The following is a 16,551-nucleotide window of genomic DNA, read 5'->3' as shown; positions in this document are numbered from 1 at the left end:
AGGCTGCTATGTTAAGAAATGGAACGAAGGCTGACAACTTAACCTCCTAAAATAAAATTGAATTGGATGGTAAAATGCTATTTTAATATCTCTGAACAAATATAGCATCTTTTAAGGCTGAAAAATATTTTAGGAGGCTAGTGGATGGAAATAAAAGGTAATTGAATGTGCAATGTGTGAATTAAATCTGAGTTGACTCAGTAAATTAAGATAGAACAAAATACACTAAAATCCGAGAAAATTTACCTTGCAAAGTTCTTTGCGAATTGGATCAAGTGTAGAATTTATGTTATCAATCATCAATAGTTAAATTAATTCAATTAAACAAATAAATTGCACATTTTGTCAGTCATTGTGGATCATTCAATACTGACCTAAATATAACAAATGGTTATAAATATGACAGAGACAAGTGTTGGGAAAAGACTGTGTGTATTTAAATATTTTCATCTGGTCGCATCTGAAAAAAGGTATTTTTAGATGGAGGCACATTGCTCCCATGTTTTCTTACATCAATGAACTGATATCTAGAGAACCACCACTTACTAACATTTAGCATGTTACACCTGTTAGTGTGAGTCACAGTGCCTGTGTGTGTCTGTGTGTGTGTCTTGTTTGACTGGAGGTGGAAAAACATGATAATCCAAAAAATTACACAAAGCTTTTAGGCATCTTTCATTAGTCAGGTAATCACTGTGCAGCAACACTGTGGAAGACAGTGGAAACACAAGGAAACGTGGAGAGAAGAGATGAAAAACAAAAATAACACGGTCCACAGATGGTGGCTGTGGAGTCCAGATTCACACAAGATGGATAGCGCAGTTGAGACGGATAACACTGGCTCATCACAAAGGAAGAGGAGAGACAGAGACGGATGAGTGTATGAATGTGCATATGCCAGCATGTTCAGTGCTCTGTCTCCCTATTCAGCCCTCCTTGCTATCTTTTTATGGTGAGTTCTTTAATTTTAGCCAAAGTAGATTTTAAAAATGTATGTCCTTGATTTTTGGCACTTTTAGAAACCTTACTAGCATTTTCCTTTTAACAATATTGGTTTATTACTCTTGTAATATGGTAATAAATATGAAAATGATGCATTATAAACAAGCAAGCACCTCTATGCCCTGTCTTCAAAACCAAAACCTAACCTGACCTGAACCCTAAACCTAGCCTTTAAAATTATTTGTATTAATAATGAAAGAGTAAAAAAGAAATGAACATTAAGTAAGTACATGCATTATCATTACGGTTTTCATAAATTTAAGTAAAAACAAACAAAACTATTATCATATAAAAACAAATGTTTTGTCTTTGATAACTTAGGTTAAGTTTAGTGGTAGGTTCAAGGTAGGTAAATGTAATTAACCTTATGAAATCTAAAAACTAATTAATTTATATGCGCTTTTGAAATCATGCAATGCAATTATAATGATAAGATTACTTAAATGGTCACTGTAAATGGTCCGTGTCAGTTAACTTGCTTTATCTCTCTTTTTGACTGAGTGAAATAAGGGGTTGAGGTCTCTTCTTTGGTCACATATAATTGAAGTTCAATTACAGGATGTCCTCAGATTGCAGATCTTCCTCAGAAAGCTTTTTAACATGTCACAATACTGTCAAAATACTTCCGAAAACATTGTTGATTGTTATTTGACGGGTCTAAAGAATTACCTCTCCACACACAAAATTTGACTGAGTTAATGTGATCTTTGGTTGTAGAATGCTGAAAATTCTACTGTACAGAAATCAGAAATGCACACCCAACAGTGATAACCACAGCTCATTAAAGGAATTATACCATCAGGAGGAGATGCAATTTCCACAGGCAAAATCAGGTTTTAGTGCAGCAGCTCAGCTATGCTCAGCTATAATTTTTCATACATCCTTTTTCCCATTCATACTAGACTGTTCTTTCTTTTTGTATTCACTGACCTAAGAGTCGAGGACTGTGGCATACATGTGTTATAATGTGAGCACAATAAAACCTGGCAATCCTGCATGTGCAACAAAGACAAAAATACAATATGTGGAACTATCATTCGATATATTTAGTAATCAGATGCTAATTATTTTATTGGCACATAGTGTTGCTGAACCCAAAACTGACCAAATGAACCAAACCCCAAATCATAATTTCACAGGTTTGTATGGGTGTGTTGCTTCAGGAGCTCTCCTTCATAATCTGATGGACCCATAACTGTAGAAGCAGATAAATCTGGACCAATCACACTACATCATCAGAAATAGAAATCATTTTCAATTCAATGCAATATTTGTGATTCCTTGCAAATGTAAGTGATTTTCCTCAATACAGGAATCTTCCTAACAGCCACACAAATGTTTAGTCCCAGTCGTCTGCGTTCTCAATGCAGAGTGCTTGTAGAAAATGCTTTTATTTTGACTATTCAACCTGAGTTCAGCTGTTGATTATGTACGATTTGAGTTCACCAAATGCTTAAGTGATCTGACATTTTATTACTGTGATATTTACAGGTTTTAATAATGAGTTGTATAGATCTCTCCTTGCGATGTGACTTCCAACATGGTTGCTCAAGAATTTAGATGGTATTCACCACTTCAGGTAATCACTATTTCTATTTGCGTTATTTATATCCAGGTAGCTTGACATTTGAACAGACCGGTTCCATGTCAGGGCCGGTGACTCACCAATACAATATTAAGATTAACATAAATTCTAATCATAATCCTTTCAATAAGTAACTGTAACTTTATTCACTTTTCCTCCAGTAAATGTAACAGCTTATGATTAAACAATTAAATGATGTAACAGCGTTACTCCCCAACACTTTTCAAACTGACACCTGCAGTTCTCCTACTTAATCAATCAAAAAATGTATCCGGTTTTCTCACGCTTATCATTTGGAGTGAAAATACTTCCGTGTGCACTTGAGATGGAGGAGAGGCATTTATACAATAGAAACCAGATAATGGCCAATGTATTATGGAGAGAAAAAGGCAGAAAAAAAGAGAACAAGTGCTGCTGGCTACTGCTCATCTACAAAAGAGGCAGTGCATGCGTTTGAGCTGATGACAGCCATACGATACGATAACTGATCAAAAATGTGCACAAGCTATTGGGGCAAGTTTGTGATGCGCTGTTACTTGCCTGCCGCCCATTTGATCTGTTTGGTTAATATGGTGCAGTCTTTAATCAGTATGTGATGCAATGGTCCGGCGCTGCAAGGGAAGAGCTGAGTCGGTCCTGTCACTGCTTCACTTGTCTGCCAGCGAAGTCAATGCCGAGAAAAGTAGGTCAGAGTGAGACTCTGAGGAGTCCAGACAATTTCATCAGAAATAAGCTTCACAGAAACATGTATTAGGAGTGACCATGTCGGGGGATTCTATGAGCAAAGGCAGGCGCAGAAGCAGACAAGCTTTCAATTAAAAATGATCTGCGTTTCAATTAAACACAGAGTGCTTGCTTAGTGTTGATTGGTCAGGAGCTCTTGCTGAACGCTCTCATATTACCAGCCTTAATTGGAAAACATTCTCTTCTTGTTCCATCAGCTACAAGAGTCTATTTCCATTTAGGAAAGAAAAATACATAGCACAGCATGGCGACTTCTGTTAAATAATTAAACCCCTCTGATGTAAATGACCACCACCATGCAATTACATAGTCAATGTTGACTTTAAAAATAATGCAAGTATGCATTTTTGTAATGTATGTAAAGGTTATTTAGACTTATGTGATCCATGAACCCACAAGGCAAGCAATGTTTAATGAGGCCGGACATGAAAATACTGCACAGTTAGATGATACAAGCAGCCTGCTGAAAATTTTTGACTTAAAAAAAAAAAAAAAAAAACTTCAGAACGTATGGCCTTGCTCGCCAACACTTGTCACCATGTTGGTTTTTAATTTGAGGGAGTGAGCGCATATGCCTTTCCTCGCAAAATCATGCCATGTCACTTTGATCCGTCATCAATTGAGATGAAAAGAGGTGAACCCGTCACTCATGCATTAATCTTCCTCTGCACCATGTTTCTCTACTAGTTATATCTTTGTGGTCTTTCAATTAAAAAAAAAAAGAAAAGAAACTGGTAAGAACATTTGAACAGAAGTCATTGCCAAACTAGAAGTTACCCTGGGCCCGACTAATCAAAAGTACATCTAAGGACATGTGAGTCTTAAGTTTGAGGTTAGTTATCAAAGTGGCCAGTGAACTTATAATTCATATAAAAAAAAGAGTCATGTCTAGGACAAATTATGGAACAAGCTAATGGACTACAGTCAATATGCGGTACCGTACTCTCACAGTCAGTGCAGGTGTTGAATGGGTGTGTGTGTGCAGAGTTTGCATGCTTACCCTGAGTCAGTGCGGGCTTCAAATATCAAGCTCCAGACTGTACCTTAAAAAGATTACAATTATTCAGTACTATAAATACATTTTAGACCACCAATTAAACTATTTAAAGCATTTTGATTATTCAGAAAATATGATGTGAAGACTGAAAACACTAAAAATGATTAAACCCAGTGAGAGTGAAACAAATTCCGATTTCAGATTAAGATGATCTGAAAACAACATCTAAAAGACACTAGAAAATACAGGACTGTTTTCACAAAGCATGTAAGCATATCTATGATGTCCTATATTGTATAGCAATGTTTAGATTTTCACCAATTTTCACATTTTCATCCATCTGTTAATGACTATTGCAATTAGAATTAAGCAAATTTGATAGAAGACACTTTATAACATATATTTGGTCCATTTCAGAGGTTTTCAAGTCAAACTTTAGGTTTTCAAGTCAAACTTCTGCAACTCTAACCTCAAACACTCTAGACTCCCCTTTAAATGGCACTTTGGGGTGGCGTTTGAATGTGAACCAATGGGACGCCAACTCTGGGGAACCCAACCGGTCACCACAGCAAATGAATGCGGTGGCGTGCTGCAAATCGGCATGCTGGGTGAGCGGATATCAGAAATGGCAGGCAGAATAAACAGCAGGATGGCAGGTATGCAGCACACACACTTCCGTACCAGAGACGATGCTGAGTATTAGCCTCTGGCTCTGTGTTTGTGATAACATAGATTACTTTACACTGACAGCAATTATTTACATGAGGCCACTGGTAATCACGACTGAGGTGACATGCCTGAGTGCTGTTACAGAATAGCAATGCAAATAAATGCCCAGATGTCTCACCCGCTCGCTTCTGGTGACTCTTGCGAATCGCTGTGCTTAATTCAAACTGAGGTTATTCGGACTTATAATTTTCACAAATGCCTCACTTATCCGGCCTATTCATAATGAAATGGCCCCGCGAGCGTCAATCCAAAGAGGGGCGGTAATTCCTGTACCTGTGCGCCAGAGGTGATGGTTTATCCTACCTGGTCCTATTTCATGTGACCAGAGAGACAGTGAGCTAGAGAGACAGAGAGAAAGCCTGTAGTCTGTAGCCTGTGTTTTACATGCTAATGCACGAGCTGAGCTGGAGATTGAGACACTGCATTAGACAAGGGATTATCCTTCTGCAACGCTGCACAAACACCAGCCTCTACGCCCCTCGGTCTGCTCACACAGAGACTCTCCAGTGATAGCAGCAGTGTGACACACTGACTGGTACTGAACTGCTGGGCCCTGTTTAAACAGAAGATCCGTATTCACCTTTATCTCTCTCACAGAGCACATTCAAGGTTTCATCACTGCTCGGTTCTCTCTTAATCCGTGACTGAAGCCCAAAAACATATTTCCTGCCCCCATCTGACTTCTCCTTATTCCCACATGGTCTTGAATATCCTTGGGTGGCACTAATGCCTATTCCTTGGGTGTCTTGTTAGAGTAGGAAATAAACTGTCTGATGAGGTACAAGTGCTTTTTTATCCATGCTCCTCTCACGGGACGTGTTGACACAATGATAAACAAAAGTGTCTCTCTGCCTTCTGATAATAACCCTTATTCATGTGTCGTACTATGCAATAAAGCACCTCGCCTCACCTCTCTTGTACCCTCGTTGCAACCATGGAACAACAACATTTCATGTCAAAAATGTCTAAAGTCCTTAAAATGTCTAAATTACTCCTACTACATGCTCACAAGCTTATAGAAGGTATTATTAGCTATATATGCATTACATGTTTAAATCTGTAGTTGACCTTTATTTGAAATCGCTTGGTTTATTTCATGTGAAACAGATTAACTGTCTATCTAAAGTGCTTCTTTATCAATTCCTTTTTTTATTCTGTGAAATGGTAATATGTAATAACATCTGAATGAAATGTATTGATTTACACATTAACTACAATTGTCGGATTGTTCTTAGTTACTCCTCAAGAGTAACTTAATTCAGTAACATGTAACGGCCCAGGAGGACAACGAGATATCGCCCGGACAGGGAGCATTGCTAATCCTCACGGTCTAAAGCGGCAGAATAACGCAGAAATGCAACGCAAGGACAGCAAAACTTCCATAAAATCCTTGTCTATGCTGCTTCTATGAAGTTGTCACAATTAGTAAGCGTGGGGAAGACCGTCTCAAAGCATGAAGAAAAGTAATTACATAATCAATAGGCAGGATCAAACAGGAGATGAAAGATCAACCTCAAAGATGAAAGAAACAACCAAATAAGTCTTGCATAACGACAATATCACGAAGGGCCAGCTCATGCTTGTAAATTCTACTGTACCTCGCACTTCATGTCAAAAATACTTAGATGAGGAGTTACAGCGGTGACCTTGATTTCGCCCATGTTGTGAGCACACAGCACCTAATTACTACCTGACAGAAATGCATGCAGGTGCCGTCACACTGACCTGCCATCAACAGCATGTCGGCGTCTTTGACCTGCAAGCATTTTGTTTCTATATCATTTCCCCTCTGCAGCCTAATATCAGTGTACTGTACTATTTTTTTATTCAGAAATGCATAGCTGCGTGAGACAAAAGTGCTAAATGACTCCCGATAAAGTGAAGTGAAGTGATTGTCATTGTGATACACAGCACGTGGTGCACACAGTGAAATGTGTCCTCTGAATTTAACCCATCACCCTTGGTGAGCAGTGTGTGGGGACGGTACTCTGCTCAGTGGCACCTCCTTAACCGTTAGGCCACCACTGCCCCAAACAGAGCTGCATTGGCCGGGAATCGCCTCTTATTCCTAGACAGTGTTACGGCTGACGAAACCCATCCGTGGACATTGGACACAAGGCGGGGACGCTAGTCCACCACAGGACGCACACAATTTTCACTCACACACTTACTCCAATGGACAATTTAGAGTCACTAATCCACATGGTTTTCAAGTCCTAGGAGGAAACCGGAGAACCTTAATATAAACCGCACACCTGCCCACACAAAGCCGGAGCTCAGATTCAAACTCATGACCTTGGAGATGTAAGGCCATGACACCGAAGCACTGTGTGAAAAACTGTCCACTCATACATCAATTTAAATGGGGTGGAAAGGGCAATAAACTGTCAGCTGACATGAGTTATAATTCCCTTAAATCCTGATGATACAAAGAGGACAACTGCTTAACAAGGATTGCAAATAAAGGACATCTTAACATAGGCAACTACTGAGTCAACTGAATTGAGTGAATAGATATTGTATTCCATTAATTTTCTATTCTATTCTAATTGGACAATGGTTAATGTAGAAACAAGATTGAGAACGTCTGTAAATGTTGTCTTTAGGGTCCACTGGGAACAGTCCTGAGTTCCTTATGACAAGGCTCTACAGTTTAGGTTTGGAAAACAGCCGGCTGTGAACCTCCACGATGTGCTGTGTTTGGCCGGAAGCAGGTTCCACGGGGGGCTGTTTCTGGCCGAGGTGGCGATCAAGTGTTACGTGTGATGGTGCAGTGAGGAATATTGGAGTTGGCAGTTTACAATTGCCCTTGTCAACCTTGAACACTCAAAGACTTCATATCTGCAATATAAAATCAATACCCTGCTGACTGTGCACATCATTTAACTGCCTGCCCCCCTATTCTGGGGAATGGGGAGGGGTGCTCCATAATGTACCATCATTGCCCCACCTCCACACACACACACACACATATAAATAACGTTATATGAATAAAAACTATATAACAACAGCTTTATAAGTGTTTAAATGATTCTCTGTAGAGGAGAAGTATGGATTGTCTCGTGCATTTTTCCCAAACCATCCCACATGCCTGTGCATGCTGACTCGCACACATACAATGTCACTGGCCTTGAACAACACGGTGAATGTAGCCCTTAGTAGAGTGGCCTGGTATATGGCTGGCCTAGTATGCACAGATACACACACACACACACACACACACACATAGATAGAAAAAAAAAACACTCTAATTCACCACCAGCCAGGCACATGTGTTACATTAAACCAGATAACTAAAGACCCAGAGTGTATGTTTGATATGTAGCAGTATCCATTCATCGATTGTGTGAGACAGTGTAGTGTAGTAGGGACAAATTTGGGAACAGACTACCTAGAGCAATGACCCTTTTGTATTCCTCTTTCTATGCCTCTTTCATTTCTTTTTCTAATCACATTCTCTGGTGCAATATTTGTCCCTGTCCTTTAAACCATCACCATGCTCCGTTCCTTGTGTAAAAATACACATTCCTTGAGCTTGTTAGATTTATTTTTCATACCTCTCCCTATTTTCCTCTCCATCGTCTCCCCGTCTCACAGATAGACAGGAGGCAAACACTCAACTGTCTGAACAGAGCCGTGCGAAGAAAGGCCAGAGAAGAAGCACCCTTCAATGGCAGCAGAAATACCCGGCATGCCAACGGGTACAGACATAAACACACCCAGAGATAATCGCACACAGACGCATTGCCACTGTCGGACAAGACAGAAGGGCACGGCCAAAATCAATCACACTAATTTACAGCAGTGTGACCAGTAAACACCCCACAGAACACCACCTCCACCTGTACAAAGCAGACATCTCTATTCAAGCGGTCCACACAGACACATGCTCTCACACACACGTGCACAAGCAAAACACTGACTGCTCCAGAAATCAATGGGACACACCAAGCACGTGGGCCTAAACGCACAGGCCTTTTCTGTGAAACAGGTAAAAATACAGCCAGAGAGAAGAAGTTTAGTACTACGATTCAACATCCATAGGATGAGTAATGCTTTTTTACAAAATTATTTCCATGAATTTTCAATTACTCTTAGGCAAATTTTTCTTTTTTGAAGTTTCTAAGCAAATCTGAGAAAAAAATGTTTTTAACTAAAATTATGACAACCCCAACTCCTGAAGAGCATAACTTAAAAGACATGGAAGAAACAACGAACAAACAAACAAATATAAATAAGTAAAACTGATTATAAAAGTAATCATTTCCTCTAGTGCCAGTAGATTATACGATTGATGGTTGTGATAAAATTCAACTCGGTGATCAGCTTTTGGCCTTTTTCACTATTTCAGCCCGACTAATTGTGGCGAGGGACACATGACAGTACCAGCATGAGCTAAGAGCTAAACTAATACTGAAAGGAATTGGGTGTATTGTGCTGTTGACTCCGCTTACCCTGTTGCAACTAAACATTTCTAATTCCTGCCAGAATGAGCACTGAGCATTTCTTCCTCCTTCAATGAGTGCCCCCTGCTCACCAAGGGTTAAAAGCAGAGACACATTTCACCGTGTGCTGTGCTGCAGTGTTCCACAATGACAATCACTTCAAGTTCAAGCCCAAATAAAACAGGCACCATCAGGTTCAGCTGTGTTTTACTTTACTTTTAAAAGGAGACTCACAGCTGCTGAGGTGCTGGAATAAAGAAGCAAAGCACGCAGTACCAGGTGATGTGGTTCACTACGTAAAGTTACTACAGATCAACGCGAGTTGTATATGTTGGAGCTGTAAAGGTAGAAAACGATTTATTTATTTATTTATTTTTGCATAGTCTTACGGGAACTATCTACTTCGTTATACATTCATGTGTCAAGCAGATTTCAATCACTTTCCAATAAACTTTCTGTTTATTTCGCATTTCAAAACTGATCTACAAATGTCTCTTTTCAAATCCATTACTTTTCCAGATTTTTGTTGATCGTACGAACCCTGGAGTAAGACCATAACTTGTCAAGGCTGACTGGCACCCACAATCCTCTTTTGCCCAGATTCCTCTCGCAGAAGTGTCCCGCAACACGCAACAGCATTAAAGCATTCAGCTGCGCAGCCGTCACATCACTGGCCTTTCATTTCCAATCAAACACACACGTGCGCGCACACATGCGTGCTGATTGAGCCGTCACTTTCCCTCAGAGTGTGTGAGCATGTGTGTGTGTGTGCGTGAGAGACTCACACTGGCGCCAGTATATTTTATTATTCTGTTATTAAGTTAAACATTAGGATATTATGCAGAGTCCTGCAGAGAGAGTGTCTATTATTACAGTATGCATGGAATTATTATACAAAAATAAAAAATGGCAAATGAATTTCATTTACTTCAAATTTGCAGTTTTACTAGATTCACAGAAGATGTGTGAGTGTGTGAGTGAACAGTGTGTGCCAGCTGCAGTGAACTGGCTCCCCACCCAAGGCAGGTTACTGAAGTGAGTGAGTGAATGGCATGTTAATTTCATAAAAAATAATATTTTTAACAATCAACATGGCTGTATGGTAGCGCAGTGGTTAAAAAATCTGGTCGAATGCCACCAAGGTTGTGAGATCGCATGCTCTCCCAACTCTCAAAGGCATGTACGCTTGGTGAATTGGCATCTCAGTGTGTGTGTGTGTGTGTGTGTGTGTGCCCCGCCCTGCACACGGTGAGTGAATGAGTGAGAAGACCATCAGCTAAAAGAAGAAATGTATTGTGCTGCTGTTTATTGTTTTGCAAGTTAAATGTTTGTAATGAATTAATTTATTCTTTTAATGTGTGTATGTGGGAAGGAATTGGGGTTGGGGGGGTCCTGGCTTGTGTTTTGAGACAGGCAGGGGGGCGGGCTTCAGAGAAAAAAGGTTGGGAACCACTGATGTAGGCAGCCACTGCCAAGTATTTTGCCCAATTTTGCTGCCATGACAAGATCATATTTATATCTGTGACTGATGAAAACTCAAATCAATTTGCTTTATGCACTGTAATTAGGTAGTTTTGTCCTGATAATCTTACAGTAAATTGTTATCACTTTCCCCACTGCATAGTTTTTTCTGGCACCGAGTTTAAACGTCACAATAACAATTAAAACTGTTAAAAACCATAACTTTGGAGTAAAATGCGGCTGCGGGGCGCTGGGAGGCCCAGAGCTTGGCCGGCCAGCAGTCTGGACAGATTAATTTGTTAGAGTGATGTGCATTCAGCCACAGAGAAACTTTGTCTTCTTTTTCATACCCAGGTGTCTCTAACAAGCTAACAGGCTCCCATAAAAAGAGAAATAAGAGCGATAAAAAGCAATTACTTCTTTGTAAAACGAGCAGCAGACTTCATAAAAGTATAGGTTTAATTGCCACTAACGGCGTGTCGGACATGTCCAATGTAATAAGCGCTGTTTGAACGTGATTTGCCAGCTTTGATTATTCTCTGCTGGAAGAAAGTGGAGAAGTGCTGAGATTTTGGAAACACGTCCACTTTGTGCACGTTGTGTATGTTGGATGGTTAATGTGAATCTATTATAGTAATGGCTTTAGCTAAATTGGCCAAACCGGATTTTTCAGTGAACAAACACATTCCTCTCTGTTGTCTGTGGTCCACTTGATAATTTAATTCTCCTTTAGATGCTGTAATTGGTCTTTAAAAGAGAGTGTAGATTTTATTTCTCCTGGAAGATGTGAAGTTTGGGGTAATAATGGAGCAGAGTGAGACGGAGGGAGAGGTTGTACTGGATGTGTCTGCAGAACATTTTTCTCCCCGCTGGAAGCCTGTGACTGATGAGCAGGTGCTGTTTTCTGGGCTCCCGGCCACCAATAAGCACCTCTCCTGCCCTCAGTCAACCTCCCCTCTCCCCTCAACTCCATCACAAATAAGACATGATGCGCACCTGACACCAGCTGCACAACAACACACACCTTTCACCTCAGAGGGTCAAGCTGTCTGCCTTTGCCGAACGTGGGCTAAGTCTGGGTGGTAAACTCTGAGTGACGTGCATCTTGTGTCGACATTTTTCATGTCAACCCCTGTAAAACGTTAGTGGGACAAGCTGTAAAAGTCATTGCGGTTTGACACTGGCTAATCTGTAAAGTGACAGTGAAGGGATTGTCATTGTGAAACACTGCAGCACAGCACACGATGCACATGACAAAATGTGTCCTCTGCATTTAACCCATCACCCTTAGTGAGCAGTGGGCAGCCATGAAAGGGGCCAGTGTGTGGGGACGGTGCTTTGCTCAGTTGCACCTCAGAGGCACGTTGGTGGTTGGGGGTTTGAATCAGCAACCTTACCTTCTAGGAACCACCACTGCCCACTAACACATTCTGCTGATTCAGTCACACATTACTAAATCCTACTAATCTCTCTCACTAATGTGAGAGATGACCTTTATCCAGTGATGATACATGCCTTTCAGGATGACAATGGCCCAATCCACAAAGGCAGGGGTGCATATTTGCTAGACATACTTGTTGCATTAACAGGTCAGAGTCATGGAGTTTTAAGGTTTGAATTAATTTTCTGCACACTTACAGTTTAGTAGCGGTGTAATGATACACAAGCTTCACTGTTTGGTTTTAACTTTTGTACCACATCAAAATTTTTCATGTTTTTGTCTTTTCAGAAGTATAATTTTTCTGACTGTGCCTTCACAACAAGGTGTCACCCTGGGCGGTTGCTGACGTTGCCCATTCACAAATTTGTCACTGGCAGCAGACATCTACCACTACCATGCAGACAGATTATCAGCACTTTAATTCATAAACTCTGATGGGCAATCTAGTAGACGTGAAACGCTTCCCGTATGTTTCATATTAAACAGTTCTGGAACACAAAATGGCTAGGTAATAAAAAAAAAAAATCCTGAATTAAACTTGTTCATGGTTTACACAGTGAAAGAGTTTGTTTTGTTTGAGTGGCAGTGGTTGGGGAGGTATGATGCACAATCCTGTCTTCTGGAAACATGACTTATGAATCACAATTTCAGTCTCAGTTTTGCATTGTTACAAGCTGTTTAGGGGTCTTTTGTGTATGTATAGTATCACATGACTGTACACTTTTCACTCACTTTCTATAACCGCTTAGTCCTGCTCAGAGTCACGGCTATCAGAGTCCATTCTGGGAACTGGGCGCACACACACACACACACCATTCACTCATATGATCACAGCTACAGTTACTCTAGTCACCGATTCACCTAGTATACATGCTTTTGGACAGAAAGAAGAAACCAGAGAACCTGGAGGAAGATGAGGAGAGCATGCAAATTCCACACACACAAGGTCCGGGTCTTTATCATCTATTGGTTATTTGTGCATCAGCTTTGAAATGACTATTCTCAATCACTTTCCTCTTTGGTGCTCAAAACGTAAGGATTTGACATGTATAACTGTCAGTGTGCAGGCACTTGTCCTCGCAGATTTACCTTCGCCCTGCACCTGAACCCCCTATCCTGTGGCGAGGCGGCCACACTGTTCTGCTTTTTACACACGTGTACATACCCACATACACAGGCTTGATTTCACCTATCCATCCTGACTTCCAAACCCTCGGCTCCCTGACAGGGCGCCCTAAAGAGAATGTTTATCCAGAGAAGAGTCCATTAGTACACTAACGCCGTGGGGTGTCCTGCACGCACGCGGTGTGTTTGCTGCGACTCCCAGTGTGTTTCATTTGTGGAGGGACAGAAAAACCCAGACGCAATTCTGCAGAGGTAATATGCTGTTTTAAAGAGAGTGTTGCCTCCCTTTAAAACAGATCCTTTATGCGTACGCACACACTCACCACACCTCCTGATCCAGCAGTCCACGCACGGTTTTACGATCTTAAACCACAACATTGCCTTATGTGTATTCATAGGACACACAATCTATGGCAACACAACAGGAGAGAAATATTGATAGCCGCACAGTGTGGACTCTAACTAGGTAAGAAACCTCAAACTCAAACACACACCTCAGCATGTGACGCATACACACACTCCACATGGCCTTTACACACTTAACTCCATACATAATGGTTCCATGATGGAACTTTTGGGTTTGGGGGATTTAAAAGAAAAAAAACAAGTTCTATTTTCTTTTTTTGGCCATTTCCTCCACTGAAATTCTGTATCCTTTGACGCATGAAAAAAAAAGTGATGCCACTCTGTGCATTTGAGGAGAGCAGGAAGCTTTTATGAATACCAAATGCTCCATGAGTGTAACATTAACATTGCCATTCGAGTGGCAACCTGCAGACGTCTCCGAACAAAAAAAAGAAAAAAAAAAAACATGGGCAGAGACTGGAGGCGACCGGCGGCAGAAGAGAAGAGATCTCGTTAAGTAATCCGTGTTGCGCTCTGACCTGTCAGGGTCTTCTCTGGGCATCCTCTTCCTCCGCAGATCTGCTCCTCTGAGCTGCTGAGCCTCACACTCGCATGTGAAGAAGAGCCTGGAGACGTCCACCAAGCTGTTCCACGCCGAGGATAATACGGAACGGGAGCCACAGAAAGAGAGAGAGAGAGAGAGGATGGAGGGGGGGAAGAGTAAACAGGAGGAGGAGGAGGAAGAAAAATAAGTTACATAGAGAACATGGCAAAAGTGCACAATTACAATAAATAACACTACTTTATACAAACAGTTCAGGCCAAAGACGAAAAGGTGGAACTGTGTTGGCAGCAACCAACTTTTGATGCATGGGACCACAGGGAGAGTGCAGAAACAAATCCAAACTGACCCCACACACACACACACACACTTTGTTTAGACAGCATGGTAAGAGTTAAGGGCTTTGTAAGCTCGTCTATTGTTCTGGCCTCAGTCAGCACACCTGGGCATGTCCTGAACTGCCTGTAATCAGACCGCGCCACCGGCCTCGCTACCCGGGCGCACACCCACGACCCAGGAGGCCTTTCACCAAATATAAAAGTGGATTTAAGTCATAACCCAATATGTGCTCATCAATCACATTTCATTTTCTTTTTCTTTTTCATACACAATAAAAAGTTGAGTTTGACATTATATAGCATTATATTTTCGAGGCACTATGTAATATGCGTTTGATGGGGTGTGTTTGCTAATGATCTCCAGATAATGTTTTTGACGGCCACTAACTTACATTGTGTAAGCATTTGTATAGCAAAAATGATGAAAAATAAAAAAAACAAAAAAGCATTTCACTTGTTCTTGTTGACAAAATGTCTATGATGATATGAATTATTTATTTTATTCTTTATTTTATTTTAGATGACATTTTTTTGCAGTGTCACGAGCATTCAGAATGTTGCATATAGTGAGGAGATGCTCCATACTTTGGAATGTGGCATATTGACAGGAACGGGTTTAAATTGTGTAGAGTTTTAAAGTAGGGTGTATGAGAGCTGTCAATCAAGCCTGTGGGGCTCCACTCCTTTTAAACGCTGTCCTTAAAAAAACCATTAAAGTTTTGGCTTTCAGAACTATTTACACAGAAGAGCTGTTTGAGGAATTATATCCACCTCTCCAAGACACATGAAATCAGCAAAGTAGTCGATCTTTGTATCGGTATATTTCTGAAGTGCAGAAGTCATTAATGCTGCCATTAAAGTCTCACCCCTTTGTTTTTAGCATTAACAGACATCATGACTAAACGGAATGAGAGAACTTGAGGAAGCCGTGGAGAATAGTACAGTTTTACTGACTCAGTGAAGCAGACTAATAACAAACCTGGCGATCGGGTGCAGTTCGCTGGAAATCCCTTTGTTTCATTTGCGCAGGGCCGCCAAGAACACTCACACATATGACTAGTCTTCGGGGTCAAACGCTCAGCTAGCCTGATATTAAACCCCCCCCACACACCAACCTAAAGCACAGCGGTTCCCGAACTCATTTCTGATGCTATCGATCCCGTCCGCAAATAATGGCCGCTAAACAATTTATTTGCGTCCCCCAGGTATCATCACTTTATAGCCGTTGCCGAATCAATCAGCAGGGCCCAATCCACGGGATTTCTGCTCCACGGTACCGGCCTTATCCTCTGCTTACGACAGAAACAAAGTTCAGGGTGTACACACACACACACACACACACGAACGCACACACAGTCTCACTTGTAGAGGCGAGTGTGCATCAGAGAGGAGGGTGGTGTGTGCTGTAGGTTTGGCACGGCGGGCAGGCAGCTACGCGGCAACATAAGGCTTACGCAAGATTACGGCAGCGAGGGCTGACGGTGAGGAGCGCAGGGGTGTGTTTATCTCAGCCCAGTTTCAGCGTGAAGATGCAATTCATCTTCTGAGCACCAGAATCCACCTTCAGCCCCTAAACCCCAACACGGAAAAAAAAACCCCGAAACAACGGAATATAATATATGTGTATATGTTTCCCACATTTCCCACATCAAATCACGTCAGTAGGAGATTTTTTTTATTATTTATTGCGGCGAGACGACGCCCCTTGCACCCAACAGCGTGAAGTGTGAGGAAGGGCCGTCATGGCTAATTCTTGCTCTACCTGCGAGCGCCTGCG

General features: G+C 41.3%; 1 protein-coding gene across 1 annotated transcript in view; it reads right to left on the bottom strand.

The window, feature by feature from the left end:
* tenm3 (teneurin transmembrane protein 3) overlaps positions 1-14,518 on the bottom strand; it is a 255,412-nt gene extending 240,894 nt beyond the window's left edge. Inside the window, exon 1 of the mRNA XM_028977050.1 lies at positions 14,414-14,518. The gene's annotated coding sequence lies outside the window, so the exon portion shown is untranslated. The remainder of the gene's footprint in view (positions 1-14,413) is intronic.
* Between the last annotated feature and the right edge of the window lie 2,033 nt (positions 14,519-16,551).

This window comes from Denticeps clupeoides, chromosome 4, assembly GCF_900700375.1.
Source record: "Denticeps clupeoides chromosome 4, fDenClu1.1, whole genome shotgun sequence".
Lineage (NCBI taxonomy): Eukaryota > Metazoa > Chordata > Actinopteri > Clupeiformes > Denticipitidae > Denticeps > Denticeps clupeoides.
This window is presented reverse-complemented; position numbering and strand designations above follow the sequence as displayed.